The sequence below is a fragment of the Nerophis lumbriciformis genome, linkage group LG17 (assembly GCF_033978685.3).
Source record: "Nerophis lumbriciformis linkage group LG17, RoL_Nlum_v2.1, whole genome shotgun sequence".
Classification (NCBI taxonomy): domain Eukaryota; kingdom Metazoa; phylum Chordata; class Actinopteri; order Syngnathiformes; family Syngnathidae; genus Nerophis; species Nerophis lumbriciformis.
The window spans coordinates 28,777,757-28,785,663 of record NC_084564.2 but is presented as its reverse complement, the minus strand read 5'-3'; positions in this window follow the sequence as shown (position 1 = coordinate 28,785,663).

The window sequence follows — 7,907 nt, the reverse complement described above, 5'->3', positions numbered from 1 at the left end:
AATTACTATATTTATCGCCATGGAGGCGAGGATTAGTAGGCTCAAATACTAGTGTGGCCTCAAAGCCCTGATGTAGTGTGTAGCATTCTGGGAATTATCTGTGCATGTGATGGAAGAATGCACTGCACATGTGATGGAGGGTTGAAATCAACTGAATTTGCATTAAATCAGGTTGTTTTAGCTAATAATCATGCTGCAAGATTTTGCATGTTGCATTTGATGTTTATTCCCATTCATTTCCCATTAATTCCCGTTAATTCCCACATATTCCCCTTAATTCCAATGGAAAGTTTCCAACTTTGGATATTCCCGGAATTTTGCAACCCTAGGTAAAACTATTATTTGTTATCTATAAAAATGGTTTTGTGCTAATATTTATGGATGTCTTAAACAGATTAATTGGATTTACATTGTTTTTTACTTTTGTTACTTTATTAGTAGCCAACGGTAAACTTGTTTTGCAGCCAGCACGATCAGGACGTCCATTAAAGTTAAAGTACCACTGCTAGTCACACACACACACTAGGTGGGGTGAAATTACCCTCTGCATTTGACCCATCACCCTTGATCAGTGTTGGGACTAACGCGTTACTAAGTAACGCGTTACTGTAACGCCGTTAGTTTCGGCGGTAACTAGTAATCTAACGCGTTATTTTTTTATATCCAGTAACTCAGTTACCGTTACTACATGATGCGTTACTGCGTTATTTTACGTTATTTTTAATGTAGTATCGGCTAGAAACAGAAGAAGTGTCGTCCTTCTGTCTCACAAGGAAAAGAAAAGGCGTGCTTTCCTCGACCGAGGAGCGGAGCGCAGGGGAGACGTTCCTCCAGGGCCTATGTACTTCGGGGCTAACACCCTTCACTTTACCCGGCAGTGGGTCTTTACAGCTCCGGACTCGAGGGTGAATGACGAGGCCGGCGGTTTGTTGCAATTTTGTGACTTTATTGGTGTCTTGCACGCAGCCATCCACCAAGCTAGAGCACCTGCACGCATCCACTGTTGCGCTCCCTCGCCTCTCTCGCCCACTCACTCACTGACGTCACTCACCTCACATGCTGTCATATCTTAAAGGGCCACACACACACACACACACACACACACACACACACACACACGCTACTCTCATAACAACTAAAAAGACATCATGGCGAAGCCAGAAGTTACATGGAGACATTGTCACTACTTTTCTTTTGTCGAGCACAAAGAAAATAACATTTTAGTTAAATGTAAGTTGTGTCTTGGATCAAAGATCCCATCTACTTAAAGTTAAAGTGACAATGATTGTCACACACACACTAGGTGTGGTGAAATTATTCTCTGCATTTGACCCATCACCCTTGATCACCCCCTGGGAGGTGAGGGGAGCAGTGAGTAGCAACAGTGACCGCACCCGGGAATACTGCCCAAAACAGCAATTCAAATCTGCTGAAACAGCTACATAAATGTAAATGGGTTATACTTGTATAGCTTTTCTACCTTTTTCAGGAACTCAAAGCGCTTTGACACTATTTCCACATTCACCCATTCACACACACATTCACATACTGATGGCGGGAGCTGCCATGCAAGGCACTAACCAGGACCCATCAGGAGCAAGGGTGAAGTGTCTTGCTCAAGGACACAACGGACGTGACTAGGATGGTAGAAGGTGGGGATTGAACCAGTAACCCTCAGATTGCTGGCACGGCCACTCTCCCAACTTCGCCACGCCACATAAGCAACATGCTTTGACGAAGCTAGTAAAGAGAGACACAGACTCCGATGCCACTTCACCTCCACCTAAGGATTTTAACGGAGGGACTGCTAGCCAGGACAACATTGATAGAGCCATTGCAGCGTATGTGCTAGAAGACATGCAGGCTATTTCTACAGTGGAGTCACCCGTTTTCTGGCAGCTAAATAGCGTGATACCGGCATCAAACAACAAATGGCACAGAAAACATGTTCCAAGTACCTGGACAGTGAGTACATAAACATGGAAAGCGAGCTAAAGAAAACACTCCAAACTCTGCCTCTGCTCATCATTGAAGGTACACACTGTCAATTCTCTTATATACTATTTCATTCTAGACTTCTAGGGTGTTTGATTATCACATCACTCTAAATGTATAGACTATAAAGTTCACAAACATAAAGAGGGATGCTAGTGGGCCAGGCCAATCTTTCATTTTCTCTAAACTAAAACTGGGGAAATGTGTAGAGTCTTCTGGGCTTCACTACAGTGTTGATCTCCTGAATACATGATTTTATTTCACAATTCCTTGAGAGAAAAAAAATGCCTGATTAGGCTTTGTGTATGTCATGTGTGCCTTCCTTGGGTGAAGCCAGCTTTACAGCTATGTTGTTATTATGCGGTTTGTTACTTATGTATGTTATGTTGCAGCTATTTAAAATAGTTTTGTCAATTTGTTGTGGCCTGAAATAAATTGGCCCTTTGAAACATATCTTTGTCTTTGTGTGTTGTATGTAGAGCACATTGCTTAGCAGAGTTCAGTGATGCAAATGCATGTCAAGTTGATCAACACATTGTATTATTCTCCAGTGCAATAACAGTACTGAAACGAAGGCTAAAAGGACATTAATGGGAGCCTTAAAAAAAGGAGAAAAAAATAAGTAACTAAATAGTTACTTTTCACAGTAACGCATTACTTTTTGGTGTAAGTAACTGAGTTAGTAACTCAGTTACTTTTGAAATAAAGTAACTAGTAACTGTAACTAGTTACTGGTTTTCAGTAACTAACCCAACACTGCCCTTGATCACCCCCTGGGAGGCGAGGGGAGCAGTGGGTAGCAGCGGTGGCCGCGCCCGGGAATCATTCTTGGTGATTTAACCCCCAATTCCAACCCTTGATGCTGAGTGCCAAGCAGGGAGACTCGGCCGGGGTTTGAACTCACGACCTACCGATCTCAGGGCGGTCACTCTAACCACTAGGCCACTGAGTAGCAGCAATTAATGTACTTGTCACTTTAACAATGTCTTTTGTTGTTGATATGGAGCTGGAGGGTAAGACTCATCACACCAGCATACAGCATCACCAATAATTGGGCTGTGTGTCATAACCCGATGTCCCGGGTCATGTCTTGGTTTGTGTTTTGGTTATTATTTGCAGTGTAGTATTCTGTTTCGTCCTCAGAGCTTCTTCCTCTGTTTACTTTTCTTGTTGCCAGGTGCACTGATTAGACACTCCTGTTTCTGTTTAGTGATTAGTGTCCTCACCTGTTGCTGCCCCTAATCACTCCCCTTTATATTCTGTTGTTACCCAGCCTAAGTTGCTGGATCATTGTATGCTACACACGACAAGTTACGTTCCTGGTTCACATCTGTTTAGTTCAGTGTTTTTCAACCACTGTGTCGTGGCACACCAGTGTGCCGTGAGATACAGTCTGGTATGCCGTGGGAGATTATGTAGTTTCACCTTGCAAACAAGTAATTATAATCCGCAAATAATGTGCCGTTGTTGAGTGTCGGTGCCGTCTAGAGCTCGGAAGAGTAACGATGTTATTCTCTTCCATATCAGTTGGTGGCATCCGGTAGCTAATTGCTTTGTAGATGTCGGGAACAGGTCGTGTGAGACAACGATGATTTGTCGTGATCACAATATGCAGGCGACAGCGGGAGGCAACGTTCAGGTAAAAAGGTATCTAATGTTTAAACCAAAAATAAACAAAAGGAAATGCATTGAAGCTTAGGGAAGGCTATGCAAAACTAAACTAAAACTGAACTGACTACAAAGTAAACAAAAACAGAACGCTGGACGACAGCAAAGACTTACTGTGGAGCAAAGACGTCTTCCACAAAGTACATCCGAACATGACATGACAATCAACAATGTCCCCACAAAAAAAGATAGCAACAACTTAAATGTTCTTGATTGCTAATACAAAACAGGTGCGGGGAATAGCGCCCAAAGAAAGACATGAAACTGCTACAGGAAAATACCAACAAAACAGTAAAAGCCACCGAAATAGGATCTGAAACACTACACACAGAAAAACACCAAAAAAACTCAAAATAAGTCAGGGTGTGATGTGACAGGTGGTGACAGTACACCTACTTTGAGACAAGAGCTATAGTGATGCATGCTTGGTTATGCTTTAAAGTCACATCCAACAATTGCGACAGCAACTTTTTATTGTCTACTGAGTTTAATTTTTTAAGGATTTCTGCTGGTGGTGTGCCTCCGGATTTTTTCAAAGAAAAAAATGTGCCTTGCCTCAAAAAGGGTTGAAAAACACTGGTTTAGTTTGCCCTCTAGCTGCATGCTAGACGCTGCCACATTTGTTATTTTGCCATTAAGGCTAAGCTTGCTGTCAGCGTCACACGCTCCTAGCGGCATGACAATTGTTTGTGCATGTTTGCCTCTCTTAAGGTTTAAATATTCTTACCTGCACTTTCAATCAAGCAATCAATGTTTACTTATGTAGCCCTAAATCACGAGTGTCTCAAACTTTGCCTCCTGTTTGTCCTTTGCATTCTGAGAAACACAACCTTTGTTAAAGCGACCAGAATGTTACACCGTGACTGCTTTTATCGCCATTTAGCAAACTGGCAATTACTGAATCATCAGTATATATGATTATTGGGTAACACTTTAGTATGGGGAACATATTCTAAGTAACAAAGACTTAATTAAGAGTTATTTGGACACTAGGGGAACATATTGTAAGTAACAAAGACTTACTTTAGAGTTATTTGGTTAGGGTTAGTGTTAGAATAATTATATAAAAGGTATCACACAACTCTTATGCTTAAAGGCCGTTGCTCTAGTTATTATCTATTGTGCTCAAGCTGTACTTTTCTTTTTGTACAAAGGCACACAACCTGCTATCTTCCACTGCAAGTTAGGAGTTGTCTCGCCGCAGATGTTTCTGTCTTTCAGCCTGCTAACAGCCAAGGACGGACCTCAAGCACCTCAACGAAGATAAGGCAACAGCAAGCAGACAAAGCAGAGACAGGGCGCAATCACATATCCGTTCTGAATAATCACGTATTGTGCCTACTGAGCTGCTTGCATAATGTGTGACCCCTCCCTTTAGAAGCAGCCTCAGCGATGTAACTAGGGAACTCCTGAATAAAATGGGGGGCGCCTGGGCTGTACCTCAGAGCGGAGGGTGAGACTGTAACTGAGTGTGCAGCTCCATGCGTTCTCCGCATGAGCAAAATTTAACTCTGTCTCTGCCTGATTCCTTGCTTCTTGTTCTGTTTAATAGATAGTTCGGTGCTTAAACCTGACAGTTAGGGTTAGGGTTAGAGGGTTAGGGTAAGGGTTAGGGTTGTTGAATAAGGCATTAATAAGTACTTAATAATGACTAATTTAGAGCCAATATGTTACTAATTTTCATGTTAATAAGCAACTAATTAATGGTGAATATGTTGTTACATCTACTCTGACACATGTTTGTGGATAAAATAAACAGAGGAGACAACACCCAACCTTATGGTGACCTGGTAGAACTACCTTTCCTGGCAGCGAGGCATCATTGACCCTGACTTTCTGGGTTCTGTTTGTTAAAAAAATGAAGGATGCAGCCTATCAAATTGTTAGTCAAGTTAAAGTGCTGAGTCAACCTTCTAATCAGGGGATTAGGCTGAATCGTGGTAAAAAACTGAAGAAAAGTCAAAGTCTGGCATGGTTCCATTTTTGTCCAAATGTTTTAAAAGCATATCTATAAGAGTTCTAGTGGTATCCTCAAAACCTCTATGGGGTCTATGTATGCACATTGCAGAGGATCTTATTTCATTTGAGTTTGCTTTAATATCCCAGCCATGACCATCTTCTCTAAAATGTTCATAACAATGCATGTCAAAGCCACAGGTCTAAAATCGTTTAACTTTGTGTGTGTGTGTGTGTGTGTGTGTGTGTGTGTGTGTGTGTGTGTGTGTGTGTGTGTGTGTGTGTGTGTGTGTGTGTGTGTGTGTGTGTGTGTGTGTGTGTGTGTGTGTGTGTGTTGTGTTGCACATGTTTTCTATTTGTGTCTTGTGACCTCAGCATTTCTGAGTCACTCGGTTGTAAACTCTATCCTTGAAACAGAATCCACCAGCAACAACCATGCGTATTTGGCCTCCCCCCAAAAATTCCTTGATATATCTAAAATAAATATTGTTGCCATTTTTTAGTGTCAGCAAACGAGTGCAACTTTGAACCCAGACACGCACATTATTACATGGGGAATACAACAGCTTGTTACATTCACTTACACGGGCCAGAGGGTCTTTTCTTGCAAACAAAAGGACATACGAGATCTATTTAAGCCCAGGTTGAACTTTGAGCCACACTGCAACCACAGAGGAATAAGCAAGCAGATCAGATAACATTCTCATAAATGTGTTGATGGATTATTCATCGGTTTGAAATGAAGGATAATAGGTGTCCCTTTCATCTGTTGCTTTAAATGACTGTGACAAGTAAAGTGGTTAATTGTTGGGTCTTCTATCTTGTTTACTCCAACATCTGGACTAGGGATGATGTTCGAAAACCGGTTCTCCCGATTGTTCGATAAGAAAAGAACTGATTCCATGGATTCAAATCCCTTTTTGAGAAACGGTTCCCGTTATCGAAGCCACTATAGTAAAGAAAAATATTTGGTTCTTTATTCGAATCCCTGGGAACGAATCCCGTGTCACAGGAAATGACGTGGCTCAGTCATTCGGCGGCAGATACAGAAGCAGCAACAACAATGGACCGGAAAAAACACTCCGACACACTTCCTCTGCTTCAACCTGCAGTCCCAGTGATAGTGCCGGTGAGTAACTAACGTTAACTGTTGCCGGTTAATTTCCATTTCTGCTCACTTGTAGCCTTTAGGCTAAAATAACGTTACCTCTTATGTCAACCCGGACTGCAGTAATGTTAGCTAGACTAATGTTACCTAAGCATAGTCAGTGGCTAACGGTAACGTTAACGTTAGCCTTTTTTTTTATGTCTGATAACGTTAACGGTATCTTGTAGCCTACACCACTCCAGAGTTTGCAGGTCTGTCTAATAAACTAGTGCTTGCAAGAGGTGAATTAAGATAATGTTAATGTTATTCTATTTCAGATGATGACATTCATGACAGCCAGAGTGACCGAGGCAGTGTTTGCTCTGTTTATTTTATTTTTTTCTTAAAAAATAAAAGTGAGCTTTTGTTAAACCAAGTATTGTGTTTTTTTCCATATACAACAACCTATCTGGATTCGATAGGAGAATCGATAAGGAATCGGTTTGATAAGAGGATTAGATAATAGCATCGAAATCGATAATTTCTTAACAAACATCATCCCTAATCTGGACACCACATTATTTGGACATTTGTCTCTTCCCATTGTCTTCTGTTGTTACATGTTGGGTTTAAAGACACCGTTACTTGTAGGTACTTGTTCAAGGCTAAAGGGCTTCTTCTCCTCGCTACATTGCTCGCCTGGTTATACAAACACTCTCTTCCCTCTTGTTGTATCCCTTTATTTGTGAGCATGATTTAATTCAATTATGCAACATTGGGGGCTTATCCCCCTCTAGCTAGAGTCAATTTAATCTGCCAACTGAGCTGATGTCCATCCTTGCCAGACCTAATAATGTTCTGGCCCAAGCCATCATTATAAATGAAAAACTTAATTCTAAAGATAGCAAAATGGCGCTTCGGGAGCTGAGGAAAGTGGATGAATAGGGAATGGCGGAGATTTGTGATATTTTGTGTGTGTCTGTGTGTGTTGGATGGGTAAATACTGTGAGATTTGGAGTAGATGATGAGGTTTGTTTGTGATTCTTCTGATCACTGTTGATTCTGGTTCATCGTCTTTAGCCATAGAATCTGGATTGTAAATTGGAGGGATGGCAGCTGTGTTTTTCTTACAGTTTTCTCCATTTACTTACACACAATTTTACTTACTGTGTGTCTTTTTTCAAAAGGATTTACACACTTT